The sequence below is a fragment of the Macadamia integrifolia genome, chromosome 1, assembly GCF_013358625.1.
Source record: "Macadamia integrifolia cultivar HAES 741 chromosome 1, SCU_Mint_v3, whole genome shotgun sequence".
NCBI lineage: Eukaryota > Viridiplantae > Streptophyta > Magnoliopsida > Proteales > Proteaceae > Macadamia > Macadamia integrifolia.
Window position 1 is genome coordinate 18,147,194 of NC_056557.1, and position 16,917 is coordinate 18,164,110.

A 16,917-nucleotide genomic window follows, 5' to 3' on the forward strand; every position below is an offset into this window, starting at 1 on the left:
TGATGGCGTTGTTACCTCCGACGGAAGTGTTAGCACTCATATTATCACAGGAAAAGTGAGAAGAACTAGAAATCTCTGCATTGCTCTTTGTTCAGGGTTAGTCTTCCACCTTAGACCACTTCAGTTCTGTTCTCTCTATCTCTCATTTATACTGATATTTATCTTACATCGTATTAGAGACTTTCTTCTGTTTAATTTTTTAGTAGGCTAAAGTTCTAATTAAGTATTCATTTATGGTTTCATTCCATTTGTAATTAATTTTTTCTAAGATGTTGGCTTTGTCAGAGAAATGTATTTTCGCATATATGGAATGGTTTTTGTGTTAGGAACCAATAGCAATGCGCAGAGAGCTAACTATGATATAGGTGTCTTACAAAATGCATTGGACTATCTCTTACTTTAGAACTGTTGGCTTGATTCAATGACACATCAGCACTATAGGCTTGAAGCTACAACATTTATGCCTTTGTAACAGTTTGTGGTTCATAGTTATTGACACTAGCTTAGTCTTCCTGCCTGACATAATATAATGGGTTGAGTGCTCCATTTTATTTGACTTTACAATCCTACCATGGCAAACCCTTAAGGTAAGAGATTCACTTGCCAAGTTTACACCATCTTTCTCAGTCAAAAGTTTGATCTTATAGCTAAAACCATTGGCACCGATTTTGTAAAGATGTCGGGATAGTCTTGTAGTTAAAGTACCAATTAACATTTTAGCATTGAAAAGGAAATCCACTGTCAGATATTTGAAATCCAGTCAGATATTAAGTATCTGTTTTGATAAAGACCTACAACTACAAATAATGTGAATCGGCTAATGAGTTTATGAAGTTTGAAAATCAGTGACCAAAATAACCGTCCGTTTCTCTAGGACTTTCAGAAGCAACTTCGTACATAGATGACAAACCAGGGTTCTGACAGCAAATATTACATTCCAACCCCTGACCCTCTGTTCTTCCCCTTCAACATGTTAATGGCTTCTAGTTTGAGGTGAAGATGAATAGAAGTAGACCACTTCTATAATAGTGACCAATGCCGGTTGGATTACTGATCAACTATGGACCTCCATCGGTTGGATTACCAACCAAACTCTCGAAACCTACAAGGCCCGAGTAAAGCCTTGTTGACTTGGGAGGGGTGTTGTAAACTTTACAAAATGACTTGAGAAATTTCTTATAGAGATTTTCATTTTCTGTTTTAGAAACCTCATCTTTTGGGACGACAACAATCTAATAACCAATAGAAAAACACGAAGAATTGTCTCCTTTTTTGGTACTCACATTCATGTCTTATCATTAGTCAAGTCAAATGAATCTCTTTGCCTGATTAAAATAGAAAAACACGAAAAATTGCCACTTTGTATCACCATCTTAATTAAAATAGTGATCTATAGTTTGAGGCTATCAATCAATAAAATAACTATTACAAATTTCTAGACATATTATTTCTTACAATTTTTCCTGTTAAATTATCAAATATGTGTAATGATCATTACTGGTTCTACGTATAGAAGAAACAATAAGGAAGGTTTCTTATTCCCCACAATGAGTCACCTATAATTATTAAATTTTAATGACTGAAATATAAATATGCCTCAGTGAGAAATATGTTACGGTGTAAAACTACAGAAGGATACAAATAAAGCAGATAAAACAAAGGCTGCAATCTCATAAAGGCGAGCATCCCCAAAACATAGTCTTGGATGAAAGACCCTTCTCTTCATAAATTAGGATTTTATTCTAAAATAAATCATAATTATATTTTTCTTTCCTCTCTAATGAAAGTTTAAGAGAGAGAGGTATCAGGAACGTAATGAGCTGCTTACTCATCAGGAGTAAGGGTTTCAAGGATTCTATGTGTACTAGTAATTCATTTTTCATCTTGCCTATGTTCTTAGTTTTCTGTATCTCACCTTATGTTGCCTGTCTTACTCATCAGAAGTAAGGGTTTCAAGGATTCTATGTGTACTAGTAATTCATTTTTCATCTTGCCTATGTTCTTAGTTTTCTGTATCTCACCTTATGTTGCCTGTCTTACTCATCAGAAGTAAGGGTTTCAAGGATTCTATGTGTACTAGTAATTCATTTTTCATCTTGCCTATGTTCTTAGTTTTCTGTATCTCACCTTATGTTGCCTGTAAACAAAAGAAAAATGATAAAGAAAGTGAAAGAAAAGATGTTTGGGTACTGTGTTTGTACCTGTATCAGATTCTGCTGCAAGTTGGCGTCCTTGTATTATGCTCTTATAAGTAATATCCTTGACACCTCACCATTACATTTTGATGATTTCATCTTAGACAGCATCTCTACCCTTGTCTGTGGAGAACAAAATATCAATATTTATGCCATCCCCATCTATCAAATCGGTATTTTTGAAAGAAAAAAAAATTATATATTACCACTAACATTCTAGATTTATTATACTGTTTTTAGATTTAATGAATTTTTCATGAGGCCAGAACTATGATGATGAGAAATGAACTTCTCATGCTTTATGCAGGTTTCACATTAGGTATACAGGAGAGTTTGAAATCATAAGTACTGTAAGATCAATCACATTCTTTCTTTCCAAGGATGAATTGTACATCATTATCATTCATTCTCAGAATTCAGAAAAAAAGAAGAGTCAATTTAAAGTCCCACCTTAGATAGCTGACATAATTGAATAATTTCTACCCCCAAAATAGCCCCTTTTAGTAGAAATATGTAGTTATTTTTAGACAATTGGGAGTTATATATCTGCACGTGAAACATGAAATTAGTCGGAAAGTGTCTAGACTTGATCCAACATCCAGTAGTCAAAATCTTGACGGCATTTCAAAAGCATGATAGATATGGTGAAGAAAATGGTTTTTTTTCTTTTGTTAGCTTTCCCTGTTCTAATGCCAGCAGTTTTGTTTAGCAAATTGTTGTTTCTTTTCCTCTTTTGTTATGATTCCCTGTTGACTATATTTTGTTTACTTGAGATAATAACATAATAAATGCACATCATCTACTTTTGATTTGTTTCTACATCACTGACCTTCAAATTGGATTACTACTAATTACAAGAATAGAAAACGAAAGTAGAAATGGAAAATTAAAGTTTGAATTTTATTGAGATAATGACATACTGTCTGCCCCATGTCTCACTGAACTAAAGGCCTATAATATATTTGCTACTTTAGATGAGGCTGACACCATATGTTTGTGATTGTTACACAATATTGTTATGTTTTGATGCTTCTTCAAGATATCTTCTTCTGACTAAAGAAAACTATTATTTGGAAACTAATAGAGAACAATGTTCAGTGTTCACCGGGGGGGGGGTAAGACTGAAACGGTTTGGCATGTTAAAGATAGCGAAGCTGATGCTGTGATAGGGATTTGGATGATAGAGCACTCTTCCATGGTTTTTGTTTGCTCATTTGTTTCGGTGACACAAATCTATGGTTTCATTACTAGATCAACTAGCTCAAGATGATCCTAATCATAGTTGCCACGGCGTCAAGGCGAACCAAGGCGGTGGAGGGTTGTCCAAGCGATTAGGCGAGAAGGCGCACGCCTTAAGGCGAACAAGTGTTATTTTTTTATTTTTCCTATTTTCTAACATTATTTAGTAAGTTATATATACCTTGTATCATAAAAAATCAAGATTAAGCCACATCAAGTCATTAAAAATCAACATTTAGCCACATCAAGTCATTAAAAATCAACATTTAGCCACATCAAATCATAAAAAATTAACATTAAGTCATATTAAGTTATAAAAAATCAACATTTAGAGAAATGCTCTTATTCTATTATTCATAAATAAGTGCCAAAACACAAGGCGACATGCAGTGCAACAAGGCGGCTGTCGCCTTGGCCCCAGGCAAACCGCCTGGACGCCTAGTCGTCGCCTAGGCGATGCCTTGACAACTATGATCCTAACCTTTAAAAGAGATGAAACTTAGACAGAAGAGCCTACCTCAGTTGGGAGCTCATGTCAAAGGTGAGCATATCTGATTGGAAGACCTTCCTTAGGTTGGCGCTCAGGCCAAGGCTGAGTGGACTTGACCAAAGGGCCTTCCCTCGGTTGGGGGCTCAAGTCGGCACACCTGACCGAAGGCCTTCCCTCAATTGAGGACTTAGGCTAAGGCCAAGCAGACCTGGCCAAAGGGCCTACCCTCAGTCGGGAGCATAAGCCAAGGCCAAGTACACTTGGCCAAAGGGCTTACCCTCGGTTGGGAATTTAGGCCAAAGCCGAGCACACGTGACCGAAGGGCCTACCCTCAGTTCGGAGCTTAGGCCAAACCCGAGCATATCTGATTGAAGAGCCTTCCCTTGATTGGGGCTCAGGCCGAGGCCTAGCACATCTGACCGTTGTTTGGGGGGGCTCAGGCCAATGCCAAACACCTCAGATCGGGTCTACCCTCAGTTGGGAGCTCAAGTCAAATCCAAGCACACCTAACCAAATGGCCTACCCTTGGTTGAGAGTTCAGGAGAACAGAAAGCACACCAGACGGATGAACCTTCCCTTTGTTGGGAGCTCATGTCACAGCCGAGCATATATGATCGAAAGGCTTTCGGTTGGGGGCTCAGGCTAAGGCCGAACACCTTAGATCGAAGGGCATACCCTCAGTTTGGAGCTCAGACCAAAGCTGAGCACACCTAATCGAAGGGCGTCCCCTCTATTGGCAACTCATGTCAAACCCGAGCATATATGATCGGAAGGCCTTCCTTTGGTAGGGGGCTCAGGCTAAGGGTGAACACCTTAGATCGAAGGGCTTACCCTCGGTTGGGAGTTCAGGCTAAAGCCGAGCACACCGGATCGAAGGGCCTACCCTTGGGAGTTCAAGCCAATGACAAGCACACTAGACCGAAGGGCCTACCCTCTGTTAGGAGCTCAGGTCAAAGCTGAGCATACCTGATCGGATGGCCTTCCCTCGGTTAGGGGATTAGGCTAAGGTCGAGCAAAACTGATCGAAGGGCCTACCCTCGGTTGAGGGCTTTGACCAAAGCTGACCACACCTTCCCGAAGGGCCTTCCCTCAGTTGAAACTTAGGCTAAGGCTGAGCAGAAGTGACCAAAGTGCCTACCCTTAGTTAGAGTTTAAGCTAAGGCCGAGCCCACCTAACCGAAGGGCCTACCCTCAGTTAGGAGCTCCGGCTAAGGCCGTGCAAACCTGACCGAAGGGTCTATTCTTAGTTTAAAGTCAGGCCACGGCCGAGCACACCTGTCCGAAGGGCCTACCCTCGGTTGGGAGCTCTTGCCACGACTGAGTACACCTGACTAAAGGGCCTACTCTCGGTTGGGAGCCCAGGCAAAGGCTTAGCACACCTGATCGAAGGGCTTTCCTTTGGTTAAGGGCTCAGACTAAAGTTGAGCACACCTGAGTACCTGACCTTAGGCATACCCTCGATTGAGAGCTCAGGCTAAAGTCGAGCACACCAGACTGACGATCCTACCACGGTTGGGAGATCAGGCCCAAGCTGAGCACATCTGACCGAAAGGCCTTCCTTTGGTTAAGGTTTTAGGCCAAAGCCGAGCAGACCTGATCGAAGTGGCAACCTTCGGTTGGGAGTTAAAGCCAAGGCCAAACACACCTCATGGAAGGTATTACCCTTATTTGGGAGCTCAGGCTAAGACTGAGCAGACCTGACCATAGTTAGCAAATTCGGATTCGGGAATTATTCGGACGGAGAATTATTCGGAATAATTCGATTGATTAATTTAAGGATTCGGTCAAAAAAGCGGTCAAAAAAGCTTATTGGGTTTTTTTTTTGTTTTTGTTTTTGTTTTTTTAAAATACTGTTTAAGTGGACCGAATAATTCGGTTTAATTCGGATTCGGTCCGAATTATTCGCGTTTTATATTCACTTTCGAAAAAATCACGAATTTTACCGAATTTTATTTTTAATTCGGATTTGGTCAGAATTTTTGATAAAATTCAGAAAAATTCGGTTCGGCCGAATAATTCGCGAATTATTCGGCCGAATTGATAACACTGGACCTGACCAAAGGGCTTACCCTTGGTTAGCGGCTCAAGCCAATGCCGAGCACACCTGACCAGAGGGCCGACCCTTGGTTGGGAACTCAGGCCAAAGCCGAGCATAGCTGACTGAAGGGCCTTACCTCGATTGGGAGATGAGGCTAAAGCCAAACACCCTGATTGAAGGGTCTAGCCTTGGTTGGGGCTGGGGCTGGGGCTGGGGCTGGGGCTGGGGCTAAAGCTTAAGCCGAGCACACCTGGCCAAAGTGCCTACCCTTAATTGGGAGTTCAAGCTAAAGCTGAGCCAAAGGACCTACCCTCGGTTGGGAGCTTAGGCCACGGTCGAGTACAGCCGACTGAAGGGCCTAATCTCCATTGGGAGCTCAGGCCACGATTGAGTACACTGGACTGAAGGGCATACTGTCGATTGGGAGCTCAGGCCAAGGCTGAGCACACTTGATCAAAGGGCTTTCCATTAGTTGAGGGCTCAGGATAAAGCTAAGCAAACTTGACCTGAGGGCCTACCCTCGGTTGAGAGCTCTAGCCAAAGCCAAGCACACCAGATTGAAAGTCCTATTGCAGTTGGAAGCTCAGGCCCAAGCAGAGCACACCTGACTGAAAGGCCTTCCCTTAGTTAAGGTCTCATACAAAGCCATGCAGACCTAATTGAGGTGCCAACCTTCGGTTCGGTTGGGAGTTAGAGCCAAGGCCAATCACACCTGACGGAACGTATTACCTTTGTTTGGGAGCTGAGACTAAGGCCAAGAAGATTAGACCAAAGGGCTTGCCCTCGGTTTGAGCACACCTGAACAAAGGGCCTAACCTCGGATGGGAGCTCAAGCCAAGGCTGAGCATAGCTGACCGAAGGGACTTGCCACTATTGGGGGATGAGGCTAAAGTCGAACACCTTGATTGAAGGTTCTAGCTTCTGTTGGGGGCTCAGGCCTAGGCCGAGCACACTTGACCAAAGTGCCTACCCTTAATTGGGAGTTCAAGCTATAAAGCTGAGCACACCTGGCCAAAGGGCCTACCCTCGGTTAGGAGCTGAGGCCAAGGCCGTGAAAACCTCACCGAAGGGTCTACTCTCAGTTTGGGGTCAGGATAAGGCCGAGCACATATGATCGAAGGGCCAACCCTTGATTAGAGGCTCTGGTTAAGGCCAAACACACAAGACCAAGGGGCCTACCCTCGATTGGGGGCTCAGGCCAAGGCCAAACAGACTTTATCGAGGGGCCTACACTCGATTGAGGGCTCAGGCCAAGGCCAAGCAGACCTGACCGAGGGGCCTACACTTGGTTGGGTGCACAGGCCAAGGTTGAGCACACCTGACGAAAGGGCTTACCCTCAGTTGGGAGCTCAGGCTAAAGCTGAGAATAGATGACCAAAGGTCTATGCCTCTGTTGGAGCATTAGGCCAAAGCTGAGCACACCTGATCGAAGTGCCTACCCTCAGTTAGGAGTTCAGGCCAAAGCCGAGCAAACCTGACCGAAGGGCCTTCCCTTGTTTGGGAGCTCATGCCTATGCTGAGCACCCTGCTTGCTCAGAGAACCTTCTCCCATAAAATAGTCAAATGTGTCTGAGCATAGTTTACTTTGGACAGTCAAATACGTTTTTCCCGAAAAAAAAGGTGGGAATGGTGGAATTAAAATAAAAAAAAATGAAAAAAACTATAAAAAAGTATGTGATCACCCACTACGTGTTCACTGTCTAATTTTGACAGTAGGGCTTCTAATCTTAAAAAGAGTACCAAAGAAAAAAAGGGGGGACCAAGGGGGATACAAAATGTTGGACAACATTCACTTTTGTTTGATTATTAGCACTCAGCCTGTAGCGCAAGCTTAGTTTTATTCACTGGTTTGATTTACAAGAACGAAGTTCTTGGTATTAGAAAATTTATTAATTATTTTCCAATTATGCAGGAACTTGACTTAGGTAACGACAAGGTAAGATTTATGTAATAGATTTATTTCTTAGAAACAAAGTTATCTTGTTTATGTTAGGTTCTCCAAATATGCAGTGTCGCATGAACTTGGTTTTAGATGAGCGTTGCTTATATCAAAGATTTTAGAACTATAGATAAGTTTTTCCTATGTCTTCTATTTTGTTTCCGAATATCATTCATGTTAATGAATTTAGAAATCAATCTTTATTTGTAGGAGAAAGAGAAAAGGAGAACCTGTCAAAATACTAGCGCCAAGGTATCCTAGCAATTTCAGTTGTTGTTTTATATGCTGCACATTTTCAGAACCGACACTTTGTTTCGTGGTGTTACTCTTGGAGGGAACCTCTAGGTGTGGGAAGGCGTCAGGGAACTCCTCACTGTTTAATCTTGACAATAGTACTTCTTATCTAAAAGGAGCACCAGAAGAAGGGGGGGGGACTAATAAAGATACAAAGTCAATGACAATATTCACCTTTTATTACTACCAATCATCTTGTAACATAAGTCTGGTTAAATTCACTGTATTGTTTTACGAGAACCAATTTTTTTGTTTCAGAAAATTTATTGATATTTTTTTTTTCTAATTGTGCAGGAACTTGACTTGGATAACGATAAGGTAAGATTTATGTAGTAGATTTCTTTCCTAGAAACGATGTTATCATGTTTATACATATTCTCCAAATATGTAGTTTTTTTTTATTCCACAACCCCCTTCCAAAAAATATATATATATATATATATATATATAAATTATGTACGTAGTCGGGATTTATTTGTTTGCCACTAAAAGCTGTGTAGCATGAACTTGGTTGAAGATGATCCTTGCTTACATCAAAGGTTGTAGAACTACAGATAAGTTTTGCCTATGTTTTCTATTTGTTTCCGAATATCATTCATGTTGATGAATTTAGAAATCAATCTTTATTTGCAGGAGAAAGAGAAAAGGAGAATCTGTTAAAATACTAGTGCCGACCCTCGGTTAAGAGCTTAGGCAAAAGCCGGGCATAGCTAACCAAAGGGTTTTGCCTCGATGTGGGGATGAGGCAAACGCCGAATACCCTGATTGAAGGGTCAAGCCTCAGTTAGGGCTTAAGCCTAGGCCGAGCACACCTGACCAAAGTGCTAACCCTTAATTGGGAGTTCGAGCTAAAGCTGAGCACACCTAACCGAAGGGCCTTCTCTCGGTTAGGAGCCCAAGGCATGGCTGTGCAAACCTGACTGAAGGGTCTACTCTCGGTTTGGGGTCAAACTAAGGCCGGGCATACCTGACCGAAGGGCCTACCCTCGGTTTGGGGCTCTGGACAAGGCTAGACACACTGGACCGAAGGGCCTACCCTCGGTTGGGTGCTAAGGTCATGGCCAAGTACACCTGATCAAAGGGCCTATTCTTGATTGGGAGTTTAGGCTAAGGCTTAGTAGACTGAACAGTGGGGCCTACACTCGTTTGGGGGCTCAGGCCAAGGTTGAGCACACCTGACCAAAGGGCCTGCCCTCGATTGGGAGCTGAGGACATTCACAGTGATGCCTTCAAAAATAAATCATTCTTTGCAGGTGAAAGCACTACTGTATGAACTTGGAGCTCAGACCGAAAGGCCTAACCTTGGATAGGGTCTTAGGCCTAGGCCAAGCTCACCTAACCAAAGTGCCTACCCTCATTTGGGAGCTCAGGCCAAGGCGGAGTAGACCTGATCAAAGGGCCTACCTTAGTTGGGTGCTTAGGCCAATGTCGAGCTCCACTGACCAAAGGGCCGAACTTTGGTAGGGGCTCAGGCAAAGGCTAAGCATAGCTAACCAAAGGGTTTTGCCTCGATGTGGGGATGAGGCTAACGCCGAACACCCTAATTGAAGGGTCAAGCCTCAGTTAGGGCTTAAGCCTAGGCCGAGCACACCTGACCGAAGGGCCTTGCCTCTGTTTAGGGCTTAGGCTAAAGCCAAACAAGCCAAACTGAAGGACCTAACCTCGGATGGGGGCTTAGGCCTAGGCTGAGCAGACCTAACCAAAGTTCCTACCCTCATTTTGGAGTTCATGCCTAGGCAGAGCAAAATTGACTAAGGGGCCTACCCTCAATTTGGGTCAGGCCAAATTCTAGAACACCTGATCGAAGGGCCTACCTTCGGTAAGGGATCAAGCTAAGGCCAAACATACCAAACCGAAGGGACTACCCTCGGTTGGGAGCTCAGCCACGACTGAGTACACCTGATTGAAGGGTGTGGTGTACTCTAGGTTAGGAGATCAGGCTAAGGCAAAGCACACCTGACTGAAGGGTCTACCCTCGGTTGGGAGCTCAAACCAAATTCCAGCATACGATCGAAGGGCCTTACCTTTGTTGGGGGCTCAAGCTAAGGCTGTCAAACTTGACTGAAGGACCTACCCTCTGTTGGGAGCTTAGGCCATGACCAAGTACAGTTGACTGAAGGGCCTACTCTCTATTGGGAGCTCAGGCTAAAGCCGAATATACCTGACTGAGGGGCCTATACTCGTTTGGGGGCTTAGGATAAGGTCGAGCACACCTGACCAAAGGGCTTACCCTTGGTTGGGAAATGGGAACTCAAGAGAAGGTCGAGTATAGATGACCCAAGGGCCTTACCTCTATTTGGGGCTCAAGCTAAAGCCGTGCAAGCCAAACCAAAGGACCTAACCTCGGACGGGGGCTTAGGCCTAGGCCAAGCACGCCTGACCAAAGTGCTTACCTTCAGTGGGGAGTTCAAGCTTAAGCCGAGCACAACTGACCGAAGGGCCTACCCTCGGTTGAGAGCTCTAGCCAAAAACCACAGACCGAAGGTAGGCCTAGAGAAGGGCCTACCTTAGGTTGGGAGCTCAACCATGGCTGAGTACACCTGACCGAAGGGCGTATTCTCTGTTAGGAGCTCAGGCCAAAGCCGAGCACACCTGACCGAAGGGTCTACCCCGGTTTGGAGCTTAAACCAGAGTCGAGGATACGTGATAGAAGGGCCTTCCCTCGGTTGCGGGCTTAAGCCAAAGCTGAGCAAACCTGATTGAAGGGCCTACCCTCGATTGGGGGCTCAGGCCAAAGCCTAGAACACCTAACGGAAGGACTTACTCTCGATTGGGAGCTTAGGTCATAATCTAGTGCACTTGATCGAAGGGCCTACTCTCAGTTGGGAGCTTAGCTTAAGGTTGAGCACACTTGATCGAAGGGCATACCCTCAGTTGGGGGCTCTGGCCAAGGCCAAACACACCACACTGAAGGGCCTACCCTAGGTTGGAAGCTCAAGCTCGGGCCACGACCGAGTACACCGGACTGAAGGGCATACTGTCGGTTGGGAGCTCAGGCCAAGGCCGAGCACACTTGATCAAAGGGCTTTCTATTGGTTGAGGGCTCAGGATAAAGCTAAGCACACTTGACCTTAGGGCCTACCCTCGGTTGAGAGCTCAAGCCAAAGCCGAGCTCATCAGACTAAAGGTCCTATCGCAGTTGGAAGCTCAGGCCCAAGTAGAGCACACCTGACTGAAAGGCCTTCCCTTGGTTAAGGTCTCAGGCAAAGCCGAGTAGACCGCAAAGCCTTGTAGACCTAATTGAGATGCCAACCTTCGGTTTGGTTGGGAGTTAGAGCCAAGGCCAAGCACACCTGACGGAAGGTATTCCCCTCATTGGGAGCTGAGGCCAAGGCCGAGATCCTCGGTTGGGGGCTCAAACCATGGTCGAGCACACCTAACCAAAGAGCCTAACCTCGGTTGGGAGCTCAAGCAAGGCCAAGCATAGCTGACCGAAGGGCCTTGCCTCGATTGGCGGATGAGGCTAAAGTCGAACACCTTGATTGAAGGTTTTAGCTTCTGTTGGGGGCTTAGGCCTAGGCCGAGCACACTTGACCAAAGTGCCAACTCTCAATTGGGAGTTTAAGCTAAGGCCGAGCGCACTTAGTCAAAGGGCCTACCCTCAGTTAGGAGCTCAGGCCAAGGCCGTGCAAACCTATCCGAAGGGCCTACTCTCAGTTTGGGGTTAGGACAAAGCCGAGCTCACATGATCGAAGGGTCTACCCTCGGTTAAGGGCTCTGGTTAAGGGCAAACACACAAGACCGAGGGGCCTACCCTCGATTGGGGGCTCAGGCCATGGCCGAGAAGACCTGACTGAGGGGCCTACACTCGGTTGGGTGCTCAGGCCAAGGTCGGGCACACCTGACGAAAGGGCTTACCCTTAGTTGGGAGCTCAAGCTAAAGCCAGAGCATAGATGACCAAAGGTCTATGCCTCTGTTGGAGGCTCAAGCCAAAGCCGAGCATACCTGACTGAAGTGCCTACCTTCAGTTGGGAGTTCAGGCCCAAGCTGAGCAAACCTGACCGAAGGGCCTTCCCTCGATTGGGAGCTCACGCCAATGCCGAGCACCCTGCTTGCTCAGAGAACCTTCTCCCATAAAATAGTCAAATGTGCCTGAGCATAGTTTACTTTGGAGACTCAAATATGTTTTTCCCAAAAAAAAGGTGGGAATGATGGAATTTAAAAAATATATATATAAAAAAACTATAAAAAAGTTTGTGATCACCCACTCCGTGTTCACTGTCTAATTTTAACAATAGGGCTTCTAATCTTAAAAAGAGTACCAAAGAAAAAAAGGGGGGACCAAGGGGGATACAAAGTGAAAGACAACATTCACTTTTGTTTGATTACTAGCACTTAGCTTGTAGCGTAAGCTTAGTTTTATTCACTAGTTTGATTTACAAGAACCAAGTTCTTGCTATCATAAAATTTATTAATAATTTTTTTCTAATTATGCAAGAACTTGACTTGGGTATGGACAAGGTAAGATTTATGTAATAGATTTATTTCCTAGAAACGAAATTATCTTGTTTATACCTATTCTCCAAATATGCAGTGCAACATGAACTTGGTTTTAGATGAGCGTTGCTTATATCAAAGATTCTAGAACTACAGATAAGTTTTTCCTTTGTCTTCTATTTTGTTTCTGAATATCATTCATGTTAATGAATTTAGAAATCAATATTTATTTGTAGGAGAAAGAGAAAAGGAGAACCTGTCAAAATACTAGCACCAAGGTATCCTAGCAATTCCAGTTGCTGTGTTATATGCTGCACATTTTCAGAACCGACACTTTGTTTTGTGGTCTTACTCTTGGAGGGAACCTCTAGGTGTGGGAAGGCGTCAGGGAACTCCTCACTGTTTAATCTTGACAATAGTACTTCTTATCTAAAAGGAGCACCAGAAGAAGGGGGGGGGACTAATAAAGATACAAAGTCAGTGACAATATTCACCTTTTATTACTACCAATCATCTTGTAACATAAGTCAGGTTAAATTCACTGTATTGTTTTACGAGAACCAATTTTTTTGTTTCAGAAAATTTATTGATATTTTTTTTTTCTAATTGTGCAGGAACTTGACTTGGATAACGATAAGGTAAGATTTATGTAGTAGATTTCTTTCCTAGAAACGATGTTATCTTGTTTATACATATTCTCCAAATATGTAGTTTTTTATTATTCCACAACCCCCTTCCAAAAAATATATATATATATATATAAATTATGTACGTAGTCGGGATTTCTTTATTTGCCACTAAAAGCTGTGTAGCATGAACTTGGTTGAAGATGAGCCTTGCTTACATCAAAGGTTGTAGAACTGTAGATAAGTTTTGCCTATGTTTTCTATTTGATTCCGAATATCATTCATGTTGATGAATTTAGAAATCAATCTTTATTTGCAGGAGAAAGAGAAAAGGAGAATCTGTTAAAATACTTGCGCCAAGGTATCTTAGTAATTCCAGTTCCTATTTTATTTGCTGCACATTTTCAGAACTGATCTATCTCCTCCCTTCTTTATCACTTACACCTTGGTGTGGGAAGGCGTTAGGGGACTTCGCACTAATTAATCTTGACAGTAGTATGTCTTATCTAAAAAGGACTACGAAAGAGAAGGGGGGAGTAATGAGGATATAAAGTGAAGGACAATATTCACTTTTGTTTGATTACTACCACTCAGTCTGTAATTCATGTTTAGTTAAATTCACTATATTGTTTTACAAGAACTAATTTTTTGTTTTCAGAAAATTTATTGATAGTTTTTCACCAATTGTGCAGGAACTTGACTTGGGTATCGACGAGGTAGGATTTACGTAAAAGATTTCTCTCCTAGAAACGAAGTTATCTTATTTATTCTAGTTCTCTAAATATGTAGTTTTGTAATTATTCCACCCCCTATTATATATATATATAGTTTGGTTTTGTTTGTTTGCAGCTAAAAGCACTCCTACATGAACGTGGATGTAGATGAGCCTTGCTTACAACAAAGATTGTATAATTGCAGATAAGTTATGCATATGTCATCTATTTGTTTCCTAGTATCATTCACAGTGATGCCTTAAAAAATAAATCATTCTTTGTAGGTGAAAGCACTACTGTATGAACTTGGAGCTCAGACCGAAAGGCTTTCCCTCGGTTGGGAGTTAAAGCCAAGGCCAAGTATGCCTCATGATTGATATTACCCTCATTTGGGAGCTCAGGCCAAGGCGGAGCAGACCTGATCAAAGGGCCTACCTTAGTTGGGTGCTTAGGCCAATGTCGAGCTCCACTGACCAAAGGGCCGACCCTCGGTTAGGAGCTTAGGCAAAAGCCGGGCATAGCTAACCAAAGGGTTTTGCCTCGATGTGGGGAAGAGGCTAACGCCGAACACCCTGATTGAAGGGTCAAGCCTCAGTTAGGGCTTAAGCCTAGGCCGAGCACACCTGACCAAAGTGCACCTGACCAAAGTGCTAACCCTTAATTGGGAGTTCAAGCTAAAGCTGAGCACACCTAACCGAAGGGCCTTCCCTCGGTTAGGAGCCTAAGGCAAGGCTGTGCAAACCTGACTGAAGGGTCTACTCTCGGTTTGGGGTCAAACTAAGGCCGGGCATACCTGACCGAAGGGCCTACCCTCGGTTTGGGGCTCTGGACAAGGCTAGACACACTGGACCGAAGGGCCTACCCTCGGTTGGGTGCTAAGGTCATGGCCAAGTACACCTGATCAAAGGGCCTATTCTTGATTAAGAGTTCAGGCTAAGGCTGAGTTGACTGAACAGAGGGGCCTACACTCGTTTGGGGGCTCAGGCCAAGGTTGAGCACACCTGACCAAAGGGCCTGCCCTCGATTGGGAGCTGAGGACAAAGTCGAGCATAGATGACCGAAAGGCCTTGCCTTTGTTTAGGGCTTAGGCTAAAGCCGAGAAAGCCAAATTAAAGGGCCTAACCTTGGATAGGGTCTTAGGCCTAGGCCAAGCTCACCTAACCAAAGTGCCTACCCTCAGTTGGGAGTTCAAGCCTAGACCGAGCACAACTGACCGAAGGGCCTACCCTCGGTTAGGAGCTCAGGCCAAGGTCGAGCAAACTTGACTGATGGGCCTACCCTCGGTTTGGGGTCGCGCCAAAGCCGAGCACACCTGACCAAAGAGCCTAACTTCGGTAGGGGCTCAGGCAAAGGGTAAACACACCAGATCGAAGGGCTTACACTCGTTTGGGGGCTCAGGCCGAGGTCGAGTACACCTGACCAAAGGGCTTATCCTTAGTTGGGAGCTCAGGCTAAAGGCGAGCATAGATGACCGAAGGGCCTTGCCTCTGTTTAGGGCTTAGGCTAAAGCCAAACAAGCCAAATTGAAGGACCTAACCTCGGATGGGGGCTTAAGCCTAGGCTGAGCAGACCTAACCAAAGTTTCTACCCTCAGTTTGGAGTTCATGCCTAGGCAGAGCAAAATTGACTAAGGGGCCTACCCTCAGTTTGGGTCAGGCCAAATTCTAGAACACCTGATCGAAGGGCCTACCTTCGGTAAGGGATCAAGCTAAGGCCAAACATACCAAACCGAAGGGACTACCCTCGGTTGGGAGCTCAGCCACGACTGAGTACACCTGATTGAAGGGTGTACTCTAGGTTAGGAGATCAGGCTAAGGCAAAGCACACCTGACCGAAGGGTCTACCCTCGGTTGGGAGCTCAAACCAAATTCCAGCATACGATCGAAGGGCCTTACCTTTGTTGGGGGCTCAAGCTAAGGCTGTCAAACTTGACTGAAGGACCTACCCTCTGTTGGGAGCTTAGGCCATGACCAAGTACAGTTGACTGAAGGGCCTACTCTCTATTGGGAGCTCAGGCCAAAGCCGAATATACCTGACTGAGGGGCCTATACTCGTTTGGGGGCTTAGGATAAGGTCGAGCACACCTGACCAAAGGGCTTACCCTTGGTTGGGAAATGGGAACTCAAGAGAAGGTCGAGTATAGATGACCCAAGGGCCTTACCTCTATTTGGGGCTCAAGCTAAAGCCGTGCAAGCCAAACCAAAGGACCTAACCTCGGACGGGGGCTTAGGCCTAGGCCAAGCACGCCTGACCAAAGTGCTTACCTTCAGTGGGGAGTTCAAGCTTAAGCCGAGCACAACTAACCGAAGGGCCTACCCTCGGTTGAGAGCTCTAGCCAAAAACCACAGACCAAAGGTAGGCCTAGAGAAGGGCCTACCTTAGGTTGGGAGCTCAACCATGGCTGAGTACACCTGATCAAAGGGCGTATTCTCTGTTAGGAGCTCAGGCCAAAGCTGAGCACACCTGAGCGAAGGTTCTACCCCGGTTTAGAGCTTAAACCAGAGTCGAGGATACGTGATAGAAGGGCCTACCCTCGATTGGGGGCTCAGGCCAAAGCCGAGAACACCTAACGGAAGGACTTACTCTCGATTGGGAGCTTAGGTCATAATCTAGTGCACTTGATCGAAGGGCCTACTCTCAGTTGGGAGCTTAGCTTAAGGTTGAGCACACTTGATCGAAGGGCATACCCTCAGTTGGGGGCTCTGGCCAAGGCCAAACACACCACACTGAAGGGCCTACCCTAGGTTGGAAGCTCAAGCTCGGGCCACGACCGAGTACACCGGACTGAAGGGCATACTGTCGGTTGGGAGCTCAGGCCAAGGCCGAGCACACTTGATCAAAGGGCTTTCTATTGGTTGAGGGCTCAGGATAAAGCTAAGCACACTTGACCTTAGGGCCTACCCTCGGTTGAGAGCTCAAGCCAAAGCCGAGCACATCAGACTAAA

At 44.8% G+C, this 16,917-nt stretch overlaps 1 long non-coding RNA gene across 1 annotated transcript; it reads left to right on the top strand.

The window, feature by feature from the left end:
- Positions 1 to 8,167: 8,167 nt before the first annotated feature.
- Positions 8,168 to 8,866, top strand: LOC122081003. The gene is made up of 3 exons (XR_006140977.1): positions 8,168 to 8,351; positions 8,490 to 8,513; positions 8,829 to 8,866. It is a non-coding gene; the product is annotated as an uncharacterized LOC122081003 (long non-coding RNA).
- Positions 8,867 to 16,917: the final 8,051 nt, after the last annotated feature.